We start from the raw sequence: 22,650 nt of genomic DNA on the forward strand, positions 1-22,650 counted from the left end.
AGTTCTGCAGACACTGTATTCTCTTCTAGTTAGTAGTAAGATGAGCAATGGAAAAACAATGATCAGTAGTGTAGTGCAGATACAACTTTAAGCTCAGTTTCCTACTGCAAATGGAACCCCGTTCTAATGTAGTGTGGTCTAAAACTTATTTTACTTTCCACTGTTGGATGTCGTGATTTGATACACTTCAATGCCAGTGTATAGAAATGCTTATCTTAAATGAACATATTCTTTAATTGAACTGTTATAAATGAATATAATACTTAATATATTTCATAAGAGACCCATCAAATAAAATAAAGTATAGATGGCCCCATTCACTTATGCACATGCTGTATTAAAAATTTAGGAGTAAGTCACAGAGTCGAATAGTTTATGCTTCAGTCCTTCGTCTGTGTTTTCTGATGAACCCCTAATGTGACAGGCAAAGATAACATAATGAATTGTTTTATTATGCTTGGAAGACCATGAAAAAAGTGACTGACACAATATTTTTTTCCAGGTGGAATAAAAGGAAACTGCTCTCCTGGCCTTTGATAATCTAGTTAAGTGGTTGACTGACAGAATGTTGGTGCCAGCATTGGAAGAATTGATCAGCCTCAACTCCAGGTAGGCAAAATCTTACAAATATGGAGGTTTGTTTAAGACTTAATTTACAAAGTTTGCTGACTTCTAACAACAAAACAGAATAAAAGATTCAGTTCATAATGCAGTGGTGGAAAATGCCTTTATCTGTGCTGGTAATTCAGAGGTTCTGATTTAAACTGCATAAGGCTATCTTTGAAACAAAGTGTACTTGTACCATTATATAAATCTCTTTTCAGAAAGTTAGTGACACCGCCTTCTGATAGGTAAACATAAGTACTCAGCTAAGACAGTGCCCAATTATTTAAAAAATAAAGTATGAAAACATTTTAAAATAAACATTTATGGATAGTATAGCATAATTTCTGGTGTGCCATGAATATTTCATACGAGTATAGTAGAATCTGTCTGTGAGAAAGATAAACATAGATATACAAAATACCTGTTTGCACTGTTTGTTCTTCAATGGACACACAAATTATTTTGGTGTTTAATTTCAGCCTAATTTAAAAATCATTTGACTTCCTTGAAAAGGGATCCCAAAAGAAATTTTTATCATTGGTGGAAGTCCACATCTTGCTAAAAAATTGGGGGGAAACGAACCAACTCTACCATTTTGAAGTGATATCACCAGAATATTAAGAAACATTGTTATCAACCGAATACAGAGCTAACTTCTGGAATTTGCAAAATCTGGAATCTACAAAGGCATTTGCTTTAATCATAATCCTCCCCAGTGAGAGACTATCTGGAAATTAATATGGAGCAGTGGCACCTGCTGTTTTCTAAATGCATTTTTCAGGGAAGGAGATGAGGGAGTCAGTGCGGGAACTGAGACAACTGAGGCCTCCAATGATAGCCTATATGAGGCCTCCACAAATCAGCCTTATCAGAAATGGGCACATTGTTAAGAATGTTTCTAGCACTTTAGTGCATTTGGGGGGCAGGGAGGAGGAAGACTGTGGAAAAAGGGATGAGATTTACGGGGGATACTCCTAAACAGAAAACAGCATAATAAAAGTATTGTCGTACAAAGTTGACCTTGTTTGAGAGGAACGAGAAAGTTTAGGCTTCTAGCTTAGTGTCACAAATTGGGGGGCAGAGGGGAGGGAGAGGAGATGGGGGGAAAAAACACCAAAACATTTCCTTTATTTTCTTAAAGCAGTTGGTGGACTCTCAGATTATAAATATTACCATAAACTTAGGTACGGATTTCAGCCCACCTTAAATATTGATTTGTCTAATGTTCAGTAAGTGTAAGTTTCACCAAATTGTCCAGAGAGTCTGTTGCCAGTAGGAGTTCATAGAAAGAGAAAAATCAGATTAGCCAAAGTAATGGTGGGTAGTTTCTCCCATTTGTTGACACTACCTCTAAATCCCTATAGCAATGCATCTCAATGAAATGACTACAGGATTCCTAGAGGATCTGTTAAAAAGCTGAAGGGTACTGATGGATAAACTTTTCAACTAGATAAAAGAACAGAGAAAAAAATGTCAGAGGTGTTCAGATACCATAGTAATGGGTGAAGTAAGAAAACATGAACAGTATAATTGAATCTCAGCATTGAAGATACTATTGAACATACTCAAAGCTCAGCATGTTTTAATCCTTAACTGTTCAGAGACTCTTGAAAATATTGCTTGTCAGAAGTGCTTGCAGTTAATCAGTCTAATGGAGAGAGCTGAACTGCAGTCCCAGGTTGTTTTTAATCCTGGCTTTCCTGTAACTTGGCACTGTTTCACCTGACTATTAAGCATGATGATAGACTTGAAGTGGTGTGTTACATTTTTGCTCCATAACTGGCCAAGGGAAACTGACCTTAACTTATAATTATGTATGCTGTATAGTAAATAAAAAACAATTAATCTTCAAAGTGTTTCAGATGCATGCAGGGAAATGTGTTTTTCTGCTCTGAGTTTTTTGGTCTGGTGATGCATAGAGAAGAAAGCAACTTAATGCAGTTTGTTCTTGACTTAAATGGAGAGTAAGATTGATTGGTGGAGGTGTTCTTGTTCGGGTTTTTTTTTTTTTTTTTTTAAGTTATATCCTACTTTGCTACATGTTAGATAGTATGGATCCCCATGAGGTTTTTTAAAGTTTCCTTGAGAGTCTTCACAGTCCAGCATCTGACAACTGATATGTAAATTGGGAAGATTCTTCTAGTTATGGTATTGAGTTCATACACCCCATTTCTCTATTATGCAAAAGACCAAGAGGATTTGTACAGTGTTTCTCTTTAAACAGTCTTCTAACTGCCTATTCTAAAACACCATTATTAATAGATTTTGTATTTTATTATGCTAATATCATGAGGTCAGCTGCGGAGATGAGAACCGTTACTGTTATCACAAATTGATTCTGGTTGTTACATATAAGGGTTTTAGTTAGAAGTAGTATGTTTTATGTAATATTGGATGTTGGTCATTTCCTATAATTAGTCACAGCATGAAATTGGAGTCATACTTGTGTTCCAGGGTATCAGATATTTCAAAGAATGTTTTCTCTGTTCTGGTTACATATTTATATTTAAATTACATGCTCTGCAAAGTCACCTTGGGTTCTATTAAAGTGATATGATCCTATCCTGGTCTTTAAAACTATGCATACTGGCAACCTCAAGCTTTAGGGCTACAGTACTTAATTTTGTGAACATAATACTCGAGCCAGCCCTTGCACAGTCTGAGAAGCTGAGGTGGTATTCTAATAATGCCTGGGGCGTGAAGAATCTTTGTAACACCTGACTGAGGTTGGAAAGGAGAGAGCTACAGGAAGAGAGGAGTAAGGAGTGATGTTTAATTGGTTTAAATTTTTCTGCTTTTGATTATATGTGGAAAAGTGCCTGTCATCCAAGAGTTGCACGTATGGAATATCAAATTATGCTGCATCTCTGAACTTTTAGGGAATATTGTCCAACTTTCAGAGACAATTAACCACATTGGTCCTGTGTGCTAGGTGAGTAATAATATACCTGTGTTACAGCTGTGTAAACTGAGGCCCTGAAAGGTACTCTAGGTCACACAGAGAGTCATCGGCAGATTTGGAAGCAGAACCCAGAACTCATACCTCCCACTTCTCTGATCTAGTCAAGAGACCACCTATTCACTGGAACACACCTCCCAGGGAGACCTAATTCAGGAGAATAAGCATGTAGTAATTCAGAGAGCTAGTTCTCATGAAATTTCAGGAAGAGCAATGCTAAATTATTTAGATATGCTTACCCAATAGAGAAAAAATATCCTATTTCATACTGGGCAACAGCTTGAACCTTCCTAAGAAGTGTGATTTAATTCAATTTAAAGAGAACTACAAAGCTAAATCAAAAACGGAGAGAGCTAGAGAGAATGGAATGTGAAGGACCTTGTACTAAGTTTGTTATAGATACTGTAACTTGCTCCAGACCAGCATTAGAGGCAGCCAGATGCACCTCTTTATTGGTACTTCATGACCACTCTTAAACTGGAATGCTGTAGAATTCCATCCCCTCTCTCCCCTTCCCGACACACACACACAAGAGAACAAGTTGGGAAGACAATGTGACAAAACTGTTACAGAATGTGATGCCTCTGATAAAATCTGTGATGAAATTAGGGAGACTGAGAACAAGGGAATGAATTATACTTGTGGCTAGTCTTAAAGTTTCTTCACAAAAGGTCTTCAGTGACCAGAATGGCAGGAATGAGGGGTATGACAGAATTCTTAAAAAAATTTCCCCACCCCGCCTTTACACTGAAATGGTGTTTACAAGGCTTACATCTGTCTTGGGATATGTCTACACTGTGAAGTTATTGAAAAAACTGGGTACTTAAAAGAGCCTCCCCATGAAAGATAAAAGTTTTGCTGACACAAGTGGCTGTGTGAACGCGGCGCTCCTGCCAACAAAGCTAACACTGCTTGTGGGGCTGGAAGTACTTTGTTGGCAAAAGTGCCGACAGTACCTAAAAGAGCGTATATACAAGGTGACTTTTAGCGACAAGGCTGTGTTGACACAGCCTTGTTGCTAAAAGCTTCAAGGTGTAGACAAGCCCTTGGAGAGGTAATCTCAGTAAAATTAGAGTAGGGTTATTGTTGTTCATTATTTGTATTACACTAGCTCTCAGATGTCCCAATGGAGATAGTGTCTCCATTGTGCTTGGCACGGTTCAAGCACATAGTAAGAGGCAGTTCCTGTCCCCAGAGAACTCCCATCTAAATAGACAAGAAAAACCAATGGCAAGAGAAAGGAAGTGTTCAAATCTCTATTTTACAGCTTGTCGTTTTCTCAGTATCATAAAGGAATCAAGTAGCAGAACTGCCAATTGAACCAACATATCCAGAGTATTAATCCAGTGCCTCATCCTGAATCTCTGGTGGGTCTGGGCCTAGATGGCTTCAGAGTCAAATGTTTACAAGCTCCTAGTGGACTCGCTCAAGTCTTTATAGGTGAAAGTGGTTTATATACCTCTTTACCATAGGTTGACTCCCATGTTCATTCTGTTTGTCTTTGTCCCTGATCTTAATCTGTCCTGTAAAGTTCTTGGTAGAAATCTGTAAAGGTTTTTGCAACTTGGCTGGACTCTGGTATGTAGGCAAAATATGACCAAGTGGGATTTCTTAAGATGCATCACTTAACCTTGTAATGTCATACAATTAAGAACATAAGAATGGTTATGCTGGGTCAGACTAATGGCCCATCTGGCCCAGCATATTGTCCTCCAGCAATGGCCAATACCAAATGCCTCAAAGGGAATGAACAGAACAGTGCAATTTATCAAGCAATCCATCCCCTGCAATCCAGTCCCTGCTTCCGGCAGTTTAGGGGCACCTGGAGCCATGAGGTTGTGTCCTTGATCATCTTGGGCAATGCCCACTGATGCACCTATCCTCCATTGCTCCATTTTGGCAGGGAGATCTCTTAAATTCTGGGGTTAGACTGACCTGATCAAGTTTTCTGGGATGCAGAAAGAAAACTTTCTCACTAATGCCATCTGTTCTGATTGGTTTAAGTTATAAGCAAAGACATTAAAAGTTGGATTGGGGTGTCCCAAGTCCCAGGCCAGTATTCTAAACATTGGGTCATCCTTCCTCAAAAAGGGCTAGACAATAATACAGCAGGCAAATATTTTACATATCAAATGCACAAGTATGCATATCACAAAGACAGACACATGTTGAAAGAGGTTTCTATTGAAATGAGCAAAAAGTACTGACTTTGATCCCATACGGTAGTACAGATCTATATGACTTGATTGACTACATCTATATAAAGGTCATAACACACACATTCTATAGGTATGGTGTGACAGGATTAAGGTGGGCCTCGTCCGGTGCGGGGCAAGTGCGCCCGCCTTCCTCGTGGAATAGGGGCAGGTGCACGAGCCTTACATGCCTATTTCCCCCAACTCAATTCTGCACATCTGGGCTTTGCTGCGGGGTAGAGTGGCCCAATGGCCAGAGTCTATAAGGTCACCCCTTTCGGTTCGGGTAGCACGGCCTACTGGTTGGAGTTCAAACAACATGCTTCTACTGTCAGGGCAATGTGGCCCAATAGTCAGAGTCCATAGAAATATCCCCCCCTCCTCGGGGTAGTGCCCCTACTGCCAGGGCATTGCAGCCCAATGGCCAGAGTCTATGCAAATGTCCTGCTCATTCAGGGTAGTATGGCCTAGCAGCCGGAGTCCATGAAACATGCCCTTACTGTCAGGGCAGTGTGTCCCAATGGCCAGAGTTCATGGGAGTCACTGGCAGGAGGGCCAGAGGTCCAGGTAGGGGCGCCCGGGCCCACCTGATTCCACCAGGCCCTGACCTAGGGCCCTAGTAGTGGTGGAACACCTAGCTACCAGCTCAGCGGAGAGTCCCACTGAAAGATGCCGAGCTTACCTCAGTGGGAGATAGCACTCTGACACTGCCCCGGGTCACGTCCTACCGCAGTCTCGGATGTTGTAGTACAGGAGGCATTGGGATCTCTTAGTTCCCCAGCACTGGCCACTCCCTGGGGCTCCGTGGGCTGCTGGGGTCCAAGGCTGTGGTCCACGTCTCCGCTCTCCTCTGGCACAGGCTGGAGGCTGTCCTCAGCAGGAACTCCTGGAACACATCCTTCCCCGTGTCTCTCCCTGAGTGAGCTGGGCTGCTCTCTTTTATACTGGTACACCTGGAGCATGCTCAGTAGGGAGAAGGAGATGTGGCTTCCTCAGCCCACAATGCTTCCTTAACCCCTTCCCGTCCAGTGCAGGACGAGTGCACCCCATCACATATGGTTTGAGAAATTTCCAAATATTTTAATTAAGTCAACATTTAATTAAGTCAACTTTCTAATCACATAAAACCAAACACCCCTGCCCCTCACCTTCTCCAAGGCCCCGCCCCTGCTTGCTCCATCCCCCCTTCCTCTACCGCTTGCTCTCTCCCACCCTCCCTCATTTTCACCAGGCTGGGGCAGAGGGTTGGGGTGTGGGAGGGAGTGTGTGCTCTGGCTAGGTGTGTGGGATCTGGGGTAGGGCCAGGGATGAGAGGTTTGGGGAGTGGGAGAGGGGTCTGGGCTGGGGCAGGGGGTTGGGCTGGGGATGATGGGTATGCGGTGCACAAGTGGGCTGGGGCAGAGGGTTGGATTGTTGGGGTGTGTGGGCTCTGGGCTGGGGCAGGGGTTGAGGCTGGGGATGATGGGTCTGAAATGCAGGAGGGGGCTGGGGCAGAGTGTTGGGGTATTGGGGGTTGCGGGCTCCGGGAGGGAGTTTGGGTGCAGGAGCGGACTCCAGGCTGAGGCAGCGGGTTGGGAGGCGCGAGGGGGTTAGGAGTGCGGGGTCCCGGCGGTGCTTACTGAGGATCCTGGGAAGTGGCCGCCGAGTCCCTGCAGCCCCTAGATGCATGGACGGCCACAGAGGCTCCATGTGCTGCCTTCATGCCCGCAGGCACCGCCACCACAGTTCCCATTGGTCACAGTTCCCGGCCAATGGAAGCTGCGGGGTCGGCCCTCGGGGCAGGGACAATGTCCACCAATGTGTCTAGGGGCTGCAGGGACCTGGTGACCGCTTCCAGTAGGTGCACAGAGCCAGGGCAGGCAGGGAGCCTGACTTAGTCCCGGACCCCGCTGCATTGCCGACTGGACTTTTAATGAGCCACCAAGGTCCCTTTTCAACCGGGCATTCCGGTAGAAAACCGGACGCCTGGCAACCCTATCAACATTAGACCCTGATCCTGCAACTTCCTGTGTTCTGGGGATGAATCGTGGTAGTGTAGTAAAGAAGGCTGTTATCTGTAGGACTGGTGCCTCATTTGTTGCAGAAGTTGAAAGGTATTTAGTGAATGAGGTAGGGAATTGCAAGAAGCAAAAGGATGGTCACACTGCTAGCACTCAATTTTCCTGTCCAGGAGAATTGGATTTTATACCTGCCTGTTCCAGAGTTCCTATATGACATTAGGCAAGACACTTAAACCAACTTTTCACAGGTGGTCACTGGTTCTATTCCTAATTTTGTGGGTGTTTGACTTAAGACCCTGGGACTTGATTTGCAGAAGTGCTAAGCCCTCACAGCTGCAACTGAAGTCAAAGAAACTGTTCTTTGAACATAACAAGTTCTAAATAATATGAAGTATTCTGAAGAATCAGGTCACAGGTGTCTCAAATTGGGCACCCAAAATTAGTGGATACTTATTAACTTCAATCATTTTGTGCCTCATCCCCCATCTGTAAAATGGGGATAATTTTACCCCCTTACCTCACAGAGGTTTTGGGGAAAAAGTAATGTTTGTGAAGCACCAGGATACTGTAGTGATAAGTGCCATAGAAAAGCTTTTGAAGAAATTAGTATTTCTGTCTACAGAGCAGGCTTTGAATAGTATGTAGTCAATAAGGCCTAGGCCACACATTGACCAATGAGGAAAAAGCAAAATACTGAAAAGCTGCTCATTAAGCGAGCACTGTCTATCCTGAGCACTGAGTGAGGCAGGGGTTCTGTGGAAAAAATAGTATGCGGATGTGGTCATGTAATTTAAGACTGTAGAATAATGAATAAGCACAAGGGGACCATAACTAAGGATTCCAAAGCAATCTAAATTATGGCATTTCTTAACCTTTGAGTTTTTGACTTTGAAATCCTAATGTTTTTACATAGGTGTTTTTTGTGTATCATGCACACACCCACAGATACGTCATTTAAAATATGTGTACAAACACAAACAGAAATACTAATTCAAAACAGTTTTGTAGTATTTTGCATCTCACCACTTGCTTTTAAAGAAAATGATGCATTTTTTGGCTTCTGAAATTCTTTTATCAGAGCTAACATTTCAAAAGCAGAAGTGTATTAAAGTAGGAAACTGTCATCAACTTCAAGCATTTGAAGTTTACATATGTTGTCCCATCTTAATTTCCTGAAGTCCTATTTATCCAATTTCAGTGGCACATACTTAATCAGAAATATGTATTCATCTGTGTCTTTTAAAAAAAAATAGTTTCCATGTAAATATGCTGAAATAAACAAAAACATATTTGTTCCAATACCAAAGTGATTTGAGTGGTTTGGAATAAAACATAAAAGGCAGCACTTTGCTCTCTACTCATCACCTTCTTTAGGGTACTGTTTGACCTGAAAATTAAAATCACTAAAGCATATAATCTGAACTTCACACTGTATTTACTTGGACTAGTCTATCTCTTTTAATTAGTCTTAAAGATACTATGTTGCTTTTTTCTTTCCTCCTACAATTGCCTCCAAATAGCAAATACAAGAAATCAGCTACCTACAAGCAGTATGTCTTCAGGTAAACATTTATTTAGAAATGGTTAGTTATCTTTCTTTGATAAGGTATGTTTTCAGTAATTTGCAGGAAATAAATTCTAAGTGTTCGACTAAGTATCTTAGTGTCTCAGATCAAACACACTGACAGCATTTTAGTACTGTAAGAACCTCTCTATATCCCAAACCTTCCAATATGATGTATGTAAGCGTTGCATTTATTTTTAAGAGCCATCTCAATTATAACTTACTATAGTCTAATAAATCATTAATTTTCAGACAGTGAAAACAGGAATGGCAGATAGCCTGTTTGCACATAAATGTATCATTGCTTACAGAGGCAGAAATCATGTGTTTAAGTACTCACTGCTTTAGAGGATATCATCAGTAAATATAACACCTGATTCCCTTTTATAGCCATCAGATTTACTAGCGTTGTGAACAACTCCGCAATAATGCAAAGGGGTAATCAAATGGCTAATACAAACTTGTTTCCAGTTTTGCTTTGGTTGAGTTTACACCTATTGAGTTTCGATTTGAATTCTGGGTTCAAACAACCCAGACATCAAAGTGAAACTCCATCTAGAACTGCCGAGTTTCACATTTTCCACATAAAACTTTAAATCAGCCCAAGTTTGAGCACATCTCAGCCTTAGTTCACTTAAATCTCACCCTAATTTCACTAAAAGATTTGCAAGCTTCTGAATTTTCCAGAAAATGTGGTATGAGTTTTTGGTTTGTTATGAAACTAATGAAGCATGGCATAATTCAGACATATAGCCCTGCTCAGGATATCACGTAAGCAGGTGCTTAAATGCTCTTGATTAGGAAGGGATTTAACCCCATGTTTAAATGTCTTTCTATGCACACAGGTCCATACACACATGCACACACACTCTAAAGGCATTTATGATATAATACAAATCAGATGCTTTACCACATGAGATAGCTGGAGGGAATTTCTGCCAGGCTAAGAGAAAAGGCCACCCAGAACAAGAAAATGCTTTCGGACAAAAGTGAGCCCGGAGAGGTAGAGCTGGGTGGAAAACAGACATACTGTTTTATTTCTCAGTTAAATGGTTGCATTAAAATAATCTCTCTCATAAATATAAAGGTGGCACATTGTCATGTGTAATAGCAATAGCCTGTGTAGCTGCATGTCCTGGTTTCACACTGTATTTCCTGAAGTGTTGTGTGGGAGTATAGTAGTGCCATGTTCTGTTTCAATAAAGTTCATTGCTGCATCTTTCACCTCCATGGTGGCTGAAATTCAGTGATGAGTAGAGCTGGGCAAACTTTTTCAGACAAATAGTTTATTTGCCAAATAATGGAGTTTTGGTTGACCTGAAACTATGTGTAAATTTGACACTAATTTGCCGAATAGTTTCAGCCAAAAAACCTGGAGCGCTAGATTCACAAAGGGACTTGGTAGTGTTCACAAACAGTTGGAGGTGGAGATTGTGGTGACTCTCCCCTTCCCCCCATCACCTTAAGCCTAATGTTTAGGGCATCATCACCTAGGATGTGGGAGATGCAGGTTTAACGGTCTTCTCCCCGCCCCATGTAGACTAGGGATTTGAACTTGGATCTCCCACTTCACAAGAGCATGCCCTAACCAAGGGGGTATTCTGGGCCAGATCTCTGCCTTTCCTGTTGAAGCTATTCCACATACATAAATAATTATGTTTTCATTGGAGCGGGGACTTGAACTTGGGCTTTCCCCTCACAGGTGAGTGACCTAACCACCAGTCTATACAGCCAATCTCATACTTGCTCTCTCTCAGCCCAATGACTACTCAGTACTCTATACGAAGTGGAACAGCTTCAACAGGAGAAACTAAGAGCAAACTCTCCCCAGAATACCCCACGGTTCAGTGGTTAAGGCACTCTCTCAGTAGGTGGGAGAGCTGAGTTCAAATCTTTTCTACACATCTGGCAGATCCTGGATGAATGCCCAAACCACTGGGCTAAAAGTATATAAGGGAAGTGGAACTTCACTGATGCATTTGTTTTGTGTTTTGTTTTGTTTTAATGTTCAGATTAGCTGGTGGTGGAATGGGGAAAAGTCAGCTGAGACAAAAAAGTTGGCTTTCTTCCTGTGGTGAAGGGCAACTCGGCCATAGTGGACAGGTTTCTTTAGGAAACATGAGATACCCATTGAATCTGAGTGTGACAGATGGGGTACCATCTGTAGAGAAATCTTAGTTGCTATAGATTAGTATTATTGAAAATATGGAATTATTGAACAGAAGGAAATTAATCTTTTGACTCAGAGGTAAGTCAGGAAATTCAGAGGTATAAGAAAAGGTGATGGGGGAAGATAATACTGACCTGTTGAAAATGTCATGCACAATCCTGGGATAATTGATTATTGTGAGGAGGAAGCCCAAGATCCAATGAAAATATAATTAATATAAGTGGAATAATTTCAACAGGAGACAGAGATCTGGCCCAGAATACACCCATTGGTTAGGGCATGCTCTTGTAAGGTGGGAGATCTAAGTTCAAGTATCAATATTCAATAAAGTGGGCACATGTTAATGATTCAACCCAGATGGGGTGAAAAGCTATTTTTTGCATGAAACTCACCTGACGATATATGTAATTCAAAGGAGCATTTGAAATTAATATGGAAAAGGACAGGAGATAGTCAGCTATCTGCTCAGGAAAACATAAGTGCATATAATATGTTGATAAATGCGAAATAATGCACATTGGAAAATATAATCTCAACTATACATACAAAACAATGGGATCTAAATTAGCTGTTACCACTCAAGAAAGCGATGTTGGCATCATCACGGATAGTTCTCTGAAAATATCTGTTTAGTGTGCAGTGGCAGTCAAATAAGTTAACTGCCTTTTAGGAATCATTAAGAAAGGGATAGATAATAAGAGAGAAAATATCATAATGCCACTATATCAAACCATGGTATGCCCACTCCTTGATTACTGCTTGCAGTTCTGGTTGCCCCATCTCAAAAAAGATAAGTTAGAATTGGGAAAAGTACAGAGAAGGGTGACAAAAATTATTAGGAAGATGGAACAGCTTCCATATCAGGGGAGTTTAAAAAGACTGGGACTGTTCAGTTTGGAAAAGAGAAGAACGAGGGGAATGTGACAGAGATCTATAAAATAATGAATGGTATGGTGAAAGTGAAGAAGGAAGTGTTGTTTTCTCTTTCATATAACACATGAACCAGGGGTCACCCAATGAAATTAATAGGCAGCAGGGTTTAAAACCAGGGAAGTACTTCTTCACATAACGCACAATCAACCTGTGGGGAATGTTGTGAAGGCCAAACGTATAAATGGATTCAAAAAATAATTCAGTAAGTTCATGGAGGATAGTTCCATCTGTGCCTATTAGCCAAGATGGTCAGGGATGCATCCCCATGCTCTGGATGTCCCCAAACCTCCAACTGTCAGAAGCTGGGCCTGGATGACAAGGTCACTTGATAAATTGTCCTGTTCTGTTTCCTCTGTCTGAAGCCCCTGGCACCGTCCAGTGTCAGACGACAAAATACTGGGCTAAGTGGACTGTTGACCAGATCCAGTATTGTTTGATAGACCCAAACAATAATAAAAGCACTGACCAAGATATTGAACCTGTGCAAAAATTGGAGTTTCATTGTGAAATACTAAGGTGTCTCTGCCTTTGTGTCATTGGAGTATCTATGCCTTGGACTCTCTCAGTAATATGTAATACAAGGTTGCACATGCACATTTCAAAGACCCATAGAACACATCTCTCCAGGATTTAAATGTGAAAGCTCACTGACACTAGGGTCCAGAATTCTGAGGTTCTACACTGTAGAGTCATCAAAGGCTATCTCCTGAAATGTGAGCGCTTATTTGATGCCAAGGGTTTGTGTCCTAACTAGGTGAGGCATGGGAGTTCTAGACCTAAGTATGCTTTTTTTTGGTACTGTTTACCTTTAATTTAATTTTGAATTGATCTCATTATTCTAAGAAACTAGATTTCTTTTAAGTCATTTGGATCTGAGAGTGTTTTGGGAATGATTCACTGCAATCCATTCTTAGTGGCCAGGAAAACAAACTCTTGCCAGCTGATGAAAAACAGACGTGGGGGAATGGAATGTGTAATGATACCCTTAGTGGTTAGAACCAGACCCCAAAAATAACAACAACAAATTGTATGATAAAATAGAACTCAAATAAAATCTGAAAACTAGTCTACAAACTGACTGAAAACTGGCTTTCTAGAACAGTTATTTAGTGTTGGAGAAGGGAATTGGGGCCAGGATGTTTTAATTCTATTCCTGCCTTTGCCAACGGTCTGGTTGTAATGGGACCTTTGGCAAGTAACTTAAGTCAAAATTTCAGGGTTCTTTAAGCTATGTAGCTACATACAAACTTCTGCACTTAAATGACTTGTTTTGCAGAGATGCCAGACATCGGTGGGTGCTACGGTCTTTAAGTACTGGTGGAAAATCAGGCTACTAATAGAGATGCATTGCATAGAATCACAATGCAATAACCATACCAGATTAGACCAATGATCCATCTGGTATGATATCCTTTCTCCAACAGTATCTAGTTACTTCAGAGGAACTGTCTGTGATGGACAATTATAGAATAACTTTCCAACAGGATACAGTTCTTGCTAACTCAGTTAGTGGTTGGCTTATTTTCCTGAGGCATGAACATGTTATGATTTTATCTTGTATTGAATACATCTATGTATCTATGTATTTTATCTTATGTTTTTATCTTATCTAATGTAACTGGGGATGTTGTCATTAGCCAAAGGCAAAGGGTTAACTTATTATGATTTTAGAGGTATGAATGATTCCAGTGATATTCTCAATACTTAAACTATGGAAACCCAGAGTCAGCAACACCTCTAAAAAATAAATTAACTTTTAAACTGGGTCCACTTGAACTATCTAGTCCTGCTAAGTTCTTGGATTCAGTGTTGTCTTGTAGTAGTGAGTTCCATAAGATGATAATGCAGTATGTAAAAGAATGTTTCCTGAATATGTATTTAAGAACCTAATTTGGGCACCAACATTTGAAAAATTTGGTCTCATCCTTGCTATACTTCTGTTTCCCCAACTGTAGATAGGCAAAAATGTTAACATGAAACTTACTGTTCCATATATACAGCAAAATTGTATTCTCTAACCACTTCTCAGCAAAGACTCCACAGCAAATTTTAAGGTGAGGTCTGATATTAGTAAGTTATTTAAAAAACCAAAAACATTTGACTGTATATTTAGTATATTTTATAGGGTACTATCATTAATATAATTAAAATTAATCTACCGTTGATACAACATATGAACTTTTTGTGATACATTGCCATTACTTTTTTACTGGTGTCCATTCACTAACTTGCCAACTAGCAAAGTACAGTATTTATCAATGAGTGTCTGAGTCATGGGTGTGAATTATCTGGATTTTATTATATTATTACAGTCCTCTGCCACTTTCCCCAAAATAAGGTGGGAATATTTTCTAAGAATCTTTTGCTAGTTTTTATTGCAACTCTTATGGGGCCTCCTGTCTTTGTATTAAGAGGAGAAATTCTACACACACCATATACAATACTTTGTCTTTCGATAAGAGTACTCTTCAACTTCCCCAAATTAGAGCTTGTCTACATGATGAATTAGTTAAATTGAACTAAGTCCACTTTACTTCTGAATGAGAGCATCCACACACTGAGTTAATGTGCTTTAACAAATGCAGTTCAAATTCACACTTTTAGTTAATTTGGCTTAATTTTTGAGTGTCTCCATATAGACAAGCCCTCACAATGACTGTTGGGGATGGGGACTCCTTAATTATGAAATTCTGGTGACTTAAGACTGCAAAATAACTTGTTTCAGTTAGCTACCTACTTCCTTACTCATATGGCACATTAGGATACTATGTGTCTTCCAATCACTCACACCCATCCTATAGATAGCTGTGGGATTTTTATTGTTGTTGTTGTTGTTGTTTCTTTTGGGGTTTGGTGGGTATTTTTTGTTTTTTCGTATTTTTTTGCTGGGGGAAGAAAACTCACACCTAATCATTGCCAATGAAGAGTGTAGCCTGACTTCTCATTACGTTACTATTTGTTTTTTAATTAAAGGTAAACAGAATTGTTGACAACACAAGTTATTTTCTTTCATGAGCAGTAAGAGCCTGACTATTTGAGGTGCCCTCTACTGCCCTCAGTTCCCTCTGAAGTCCAGCACTTTGCAGGAGTAAACCCTAATATGAAGGGTGTCAGATACATAAGATTAAAGAACACAGCCATGTTAAGGCACCATACCTTGTCATGTATATGTATGCATTTATTTGCATTGCTAGAGACTCCAATCAAATGGCTAGATATGGCTTGCACCTACCCAGATGCAACCCCTAAAAGGTTCTGTGACTCAGACACACACCTCTGGATGCAATTGTCTCCTGGCTTCCCCTTGCTCTGGACTGGTAGTAATTTGCTGCTGTTCACTGTGATGCTTTTCTCAGGGCAGTCTGGAACCATAAACCACTCTTACCCCTCTGTCTTAGCAAGAGAGAGCTTTGCTAGAGATTAGACTGTGTGCCAGCTCCCTGCCATACTGGTCTGTCTGTCTCACCAGCCAATTCCTTGAAATTCTGCTACTCTTTACCTTGCCTTGCAGGCAACAGTCTGTGTATCCCAGTTCCCTAGAGACATCTCTCTGTAATATGCAGTCCCTCTCAGTGGACACTCTCAGAAATTATTAAATTTGCTGCCTCCAAAGAGACCGTATAAACACCAGTCAGTTGCTTTAACTGAAGACACACACTTAATTCAATATAACAGCACTGAGATGGTTTATAGTAAACCTTAAAATAAGTTTATTAACAAAGAACAGAAAGGTAAGTGATACTAAGCTGTCAAGGTTGATTCCCCACTCTGGCACTTTGAGTTCAGAAAGTGGGGGCCCGCAAGGATTCTAAAAAATAATACTGGCCACTCCAGGCTGGTATTAAACTCCCAAGGTTACAGCTTTTCTCTGACCTTGGATGGGTAGATGCTGCCACCCCGCAAGTGCATAAAAAACCCTGTGAGACCCCAAGAAGGTGCACTTGGGAATTCCTTCCTGTGGGGTACCCTCAAGCCCTTTCACTCTGCCTCCAGGAAACAGCTGAGAAAGAAAACAAAGGAAATCAGCTGTTGCCACCAGCTAATTAAACAACATATGCACAAACCTCTTAGGACACTAATCCTACTCTTAAAAAAGGTAAATGTTATTAAAAACAAAAAGAAAGAAAATACATCTGGAACTTAGGCTATTGCTAGATTTAAAAAGAGCAAATATAATAATTAAGCATCAAGAATGGTTTTCTTGAGGTCCAGCTTAACGGTTACAAGCAAAACAAAAGCATTTGGGGGTTAGCACAGAGGAGTCCACAAGCCTTACAGAAATAAAAGAGGTAAACCTAATTGCATCTTTCTAGATATTTCCTGATCTACTTACATGTATGGAGTTTCAAATTGAGTAGTTCTAGGTATGATTTTCATACCTGGTTTACAGCTTTTTACAGCATAGCTCCAGCCCTGTTCTACTCTGTCCCCTCTCTCCGGAGAACAACAGACAGACAGACAAAGGGAAAGGTTTTTCCCAGTTTTAAAAAGTTCTAGCCCTCCCATTGGCTCTTTTGGTCAGGTGCCCACTCCCTTCCTTTTACTTATGGGCTTTTTTAAACTCTTTACAAATAAAGCAAGTAGAGAATATCTACTAACAGTAACTTTGTAGCTGGCTGGCTGGGTGTCCATAACAGGGAGCTACCCCCGCCCCCATTCATTTATCACATAAGCAGAGATAAGAAAATGGTTACAAACAAAACAAGCAAGCTTTCTAGTGACTAAAACTGAATTTTAGTACAATCTTTGTCTAAGTTGTTTTCTCACTTACATCAAGTTACCAGCATTTCCAGTCCTCCTAGGCAGGGCATTCAAGTTGCACAGAATTAGAAGGTGCTGTCCCCATTGTTCCCTAAGTGATGGATAACTAGAATGTGTTTTTGTGCTCCCCTTGTATTTCCAAGGCCATTGTCTTAGCCTCAAGAGCCATGAAGACTTCTTGGGGGTGCCAGCTCTTTCCCCTGGTGAGCTCACTAAGGTGTTTGCTCCCTGCTTGTTAGCTTGATTGCTTTGTTTGACTTATTTGTGAATGTACTTTCATTGTACTCTGCCTGTAATCAAGCAAGACAGGGAAAGCCACATTACTTTGTCTTGGGCAGGCTTGATTTACACACTGCCCCTAAAACCTTTTTAAGAACATATTTCCAGCACACACACACACACTTTATATACGTTTACATACATCACACAATGATATTCTTAACTAGAGTACATCTGATACCCCAAGATGCCTTATGGATACATATTATGATAACCATGTGTTGGAGGTGGTGAGTGTGCCAGGCCTCATATTATTTAGGGTATAGTGTGCTCTCTGCTAGTGGGCATTGAGGGGCTCTTAATGTCACATTCACAACACCGACTGAATTGTCCGGCATGTTCAAATGTATCGGAGTCAAAACTCCACCCGTTCCCTGTCCCTCCCTACTCACTACACTCATCTGTTCTATGGTGGAGCACTAAGCAGGCATGTGATGCCCAGTGACTTCTGTGCACCTGGATGTAAGAGCCAGGTAGCCTATGTAGAGGTATAATGGAGGTTCTGCTCACCTGTGCAGATGTGTAGGTCAAGTCATAATCTAATCAACAACTGGGGACCCATTTGTTGTAGGCACTGCAAAAATACATAGAAAGATACAGTCCTTATGCTGAGGAGATGACAAGGTTATAGGTAAATGCCTTTTGAACTTGGTAGCAGCCCATCTACCTCTTGTGCTGCTTCCATTTTATGATCCAAAAATGATTTCGCTTCTGAATTATTTTGTATCAGGTTATGCTACTGTTACTCACCCAGAGTAATACTTTCCTCTGTGAGTACTTCCACTGAAGTCAGTGGCACTCTTTGCAAAGTAAGGTACTACTCAACATGAGTAAGAGTGGCAGAATCTGGCCTTTAACATTCAGAGGACAATGATATTGATTTAACAATCATTGCCCAGGAGAGCTGGGGCAAAGTGGCTACCCATTATGCTGCAGGGAAAAATCCTTTGTTTTAAGCATTTTAAGCACTATAAAAGCCTGTCTGAAGGAAGATTTTAGGACTGCTAACTTAATTTTTCCTCCTCATTATACCGTTGAGCGGTCTCTCTTAACACATTAACAAAATCGTTAGTAATTAGATAGGTCCCTCTCAACACAAGAACTCACTTCTTGCTCCTTTAATCTCTTTATAAAAGATAAAAGTTTACTCCTGAAAGCACTGAAGTTAATTTGAGTAATATTGTTCCAACATCTCATTGCAAAGATCAAATGTGTTTTGTTTTATTTTATTTATGTATTTGTCTGTTACTCTGATTAATTAAGATGTGTGAAAAATACACTCACAAAAGCAATAGGCCATAAACTACTGACTAATTCATTGATTACTGATATTTTGAAATATTGCTACAATTTGTGCTGACACTTATGAGTAACATGATTTAGGGACAACACTTTCCCATTTAATAATATAATATATAACTTTATTAAAAAAATCATATTGCTATGTAAAACCTATTAAACAGGCAATCGAATCCCTATCTCCAGTGCCCAGATATTTATGTTATAGAAATTCAGCATTATTTAAATATTTATAAAATGAGAGTTGAGAGCAGCACTTTTGAAAAGCAGTTAATAATAAACAGACATCAAGGGAGCCATCATTATAACAGCAAAGTGCTTTGCAACTCCAATAACTTCACTGGTGCAGAAGCAGGCCATCAAATTTAATTAAAAGCAGTCAAAAATAAACTGAAAAATTGAACTGTAAAAGCTCATCCTTTGCCAACAGCTGAAGGCTAAGAGAAAGAGAGAAGGGAGAGCCTTGAAAGTAGTAATGAATTGATAAACCTTACAGCCTGCAACTTGTAATTCGCTCTGTCAGATTTTAGTCTCAGTTAAACTAGATTAATAGAGAATCAGTGATTGCTCTATCTTAAATCCTTCTGTGCATTCCCTCTATTACGGGCTGCCAGGATAAATGGCAGCCTGAGTGGGTCAAAATTTCAATTCATTTCTTTGCTCATTCACTTGTTTTAAATAATTGTGCCATCTACATTTGCTAGACACAAGCAAAGTCTCCAAGACAATTTAAAGGCAGAAATAAACCTTTTTATTGATTGATTTTGGACCCTTGCAGGGAGGTTTAATACCTTTTTATTTACCAAAGGTAGAACTCTCTTAGAATGCGAGCTATTGACATCTACATCTGCCACTAGAGGCTCCCATGGTGAAATGAATGATAAGGAGTCTCATTTGTAATGTATTGTTGCTTTATATGCTCAGATTAATGTAGATCTGTGCGAACTGTACCACAAGGACAAAAACAATTTACCTTAGATCATTTCATTTTTTTATAATAATGTTCTTTAATGAAGCTAAAGCCTCCCTGCTGTGACCTTATTATGTTCTTAAACATCAGTGGGAAATAGATTACGTCAAATTGTAACAGAGCTCATGAAACAGCAGGAATTTTAAAGCGGAAGATCAATTATTTTTTAGCAGTGAATGTAGAAATAGGAGAGGCTAGAGTGAAGTCCATTTAGACTCCAGGAAATAAAATAGCTAGTTTAAAAAAAAAATCTCAGAAGTATACAAGACAACCAAAAAGTTACAATAAACATATTTTTTTTCATGTTGATCATCATAAGTGCTCTACATAGTGAATCCACATGAGAGCTTTACACAGTTCAATTCTGACAGGATGTACTAGAAACACCATAAGTCTCTTCAGAAGAAAAAGTAGCTGTGTTAATATGAGGATTTATGTATATTAGAGGTTAAAATGATATAAAGACTAAATCTGAGGTTGGAGGGTGAACTAAAATTTATAACAACATGAAGATTGGTAATTCATTCTTTAGTAATTAAACAGTCCTTGTGAATCAAAATAATTAGTCTCAGGTAAGGACTTTTTACTTTCCAAATGTAAGTTTTTATTTCCCTCCCTTTTGTTTCTCATCCCTAATCAGTAACTGAAAAATAAACAGCAAGAAAGAAAAGAAAACCAAGCAATCCCTCTACTCTGTTATCTTAACCTCCAGCAACAATTGTGAAGCTAATTCCCTTAAATGCAAATACAAAGCAAACCTTTAAGAAATATTTACCCATAATTTTCCAGGCCCCAGAAGAGACACCCCAAAGAGGATGAGTTCTAATACAAATGCTGTCCCATTCTGTCTTAAAATTCCAGTCTCTCTTAATATTAAATCTGCCTTTCATTCAACACCAGCATCATTTTCCCATGTTGATTCTAAAGTTTAAAAATATGTACCCAAAATAAACACGGCTCCCAGTCAGCGGTGCAGTGGGGCTAAGGCAGGCTTCCTGCCTATCCTGTGCCCCTGAAGTGGCCAGCAGGTCCGACTCCTAGGCTGGGGGCTAGGAGGCTCAATGTGCTGCTCTCACCTGCAGATACCTTGCCCCCAGCGTCCATGGGCCATGGTTCCCAGCCAATGGGAGTGCGGAGCTGGTGCTGGGGCAAGGGCTGCATGCAGAGCCCCATTGCCCCCCTGTCTAGGAGCCAGACCTGCTGGCTGCTTCCGGGGTGTAGTGCGGTGCCAGGACAGATAGAGACTAGCCTGATTTAGCCCCATAGCACCGCCAACCAGACTTTTAACGGACCACTGACCAGAGCCATAAGGGTTCCTTTTTGACCGGGCATTCCGGTCAAAAAACAGACACTTGGCAACCCTAGTGAAAGCCCAGAACAATTAAAGTTGTGAATGGGTGGGAGGTGTGGATTCACCTTCAGTTTATAGATTAAAGTAGCATCTGGGTTTTTGCTTCAGCCCTGGACCTGATTTGCAAATTCCTGTAATCAGATAACAGGATAAATAAAAGTTCCACAGATGACTAGAGGGACATTTTCTGATATCCTTTCTCACAGTGAGTAGCACCTGTGGTATCAATGGAACTACTCTCAAAGTCTGAATTAGCCTCACTCACAGTGAGTAATACCTATCACAGTCTATCCTTATGTAAATATAGGCCCACCTAGTTTGTGTGTTCTCCACTCCCACTGGGCCAAGTCCAGAGTGGAACAGAAGGCCTTTTACATCCCCAGGGAGAAGCTTTGAGATTGTTTCCTGAGGTTGGTCAGGACAGTGCAGTAAGGATTATGGAGTGGCTGCTCCCCAGTCATTAGTGGAAGCCTAAAGTAGCCACTGTTTTATATGGCAATGGGAGAGTGAGGAGGATTCGGACTTCGTTTCCAAAGGGGGATGGGAGAATGACTTGGGTGGTAGCTTTATGACTGCTGTTTGCTTGCTGCCTTCATCCCGATTGATTTACTGCTCTGTAGGCACAGCTAGGAGACAGATCTGTGCCTTGGCTCAGCACAGAATTTGCTCCATTAATTTCAGTGAGATTTGAGGACACTTTGGAGAACAGGACTTTAAGGGTACATCTACGCTGTAATTAGACACCCGCAACTGCCCTGTGTCAGCTAACTGGGCTAAGCGGCTGTTTAATTGTGGTGTAGACCCTTTGGGATCCAACAAGGGAACTTTAGTCACACTACTGGTGCAATGTTGGTATAAGTGTTTTTGTCTTACTAAATGAATTTTAGTTGTGAGTGGGTGTCTTTCCTTTTTATGTTTGTCTTTTTTAAAGTGGTCAACAACCATATAACATTGGGAATAAGATTTAGTTAAAAAGAATGGAGCCCTGCTTCCTACTCAGGTTCCCAGGGGAGATTTTTATAAATTGAAAGTAGTGCAAATCTGTGTCCATAACTACATTTGCTTTTTTGTATGCAGTTATAACTTATGGAGGACATAGTAACTAGGAGGGTGGTGAAGCACTGGAATGGGTTACCTCTGGAGGTGGTGAAATCTCCATCCTTAGAGGTTTTTAAGGCCTGGATGGACAAAGCCCTGGCTGGGATGATTTAGTTGGGGTTGGTCCTACTTTGAGCAGGGGGCTGGACTAGATGACCTCCTGAGGTCTCTTCCAACCCTAATCTTCTGTGATTCTGTGATTCTATATCTCCTAGCTTTATTATCAGTGGGGTGCTGTCTCTAGCACAATTAAATTCGTTAGCTAACATTTTTTGGTCAAAACAGCTTTTTAGTAAAGTCCAAGCTAGTACAGTTGCATTTTTCCTTTGATCTTCTGCTTAATCAAGGGAACTCCAGTATGCTACCTCAAAGTTGACTAAGTTTTGGATTAGTTTATTGAATGATTCAATTAAAAGATATGTCACTGGCTATGATTTATCGTTTTAATGGGATTTTTCTTTGACT

General features: G+C 40.5%; 1 protein-coding gene across 39 annotated transcripts in view; it reads left to right on the top strand.

The window, feature by feature from the left end:
* Nucleotides 1-22,650, top strand: part of PTPRD (protein tyrosine phosphatase receptor type D) — a 1,673,772-nt gene that overhangs the window by 452,619 nt on the left and 1,198,503 nt on the right. For all 39 annotated transcript variants that reach the window (XM_065549568.1, XM_065549595.1, XM_065549566.1 and 36 more), the window contains exon 4: nucleotides 503-609. The gene's annotated coding sequence lies outside the window, so the exon portion shown is untranslated. The remainder of the gene's footprint in view (nucleotides 1-502; nucleotides 610-22,650) is intronic.

Source organism: Chrysemys picta, chromosome 6, assembly GCF_011386835.1.
Source record: "Chrysemys picta bellii isolate R12L10 chromosome 6, ASM1138683v2, whole genome shotgun sequence".
Taxonomy (NCBI): Eukaryota; Metazoa; Chordata; order Testudines; family Emydidae; genus Chrysemys; species Chrysemys picta.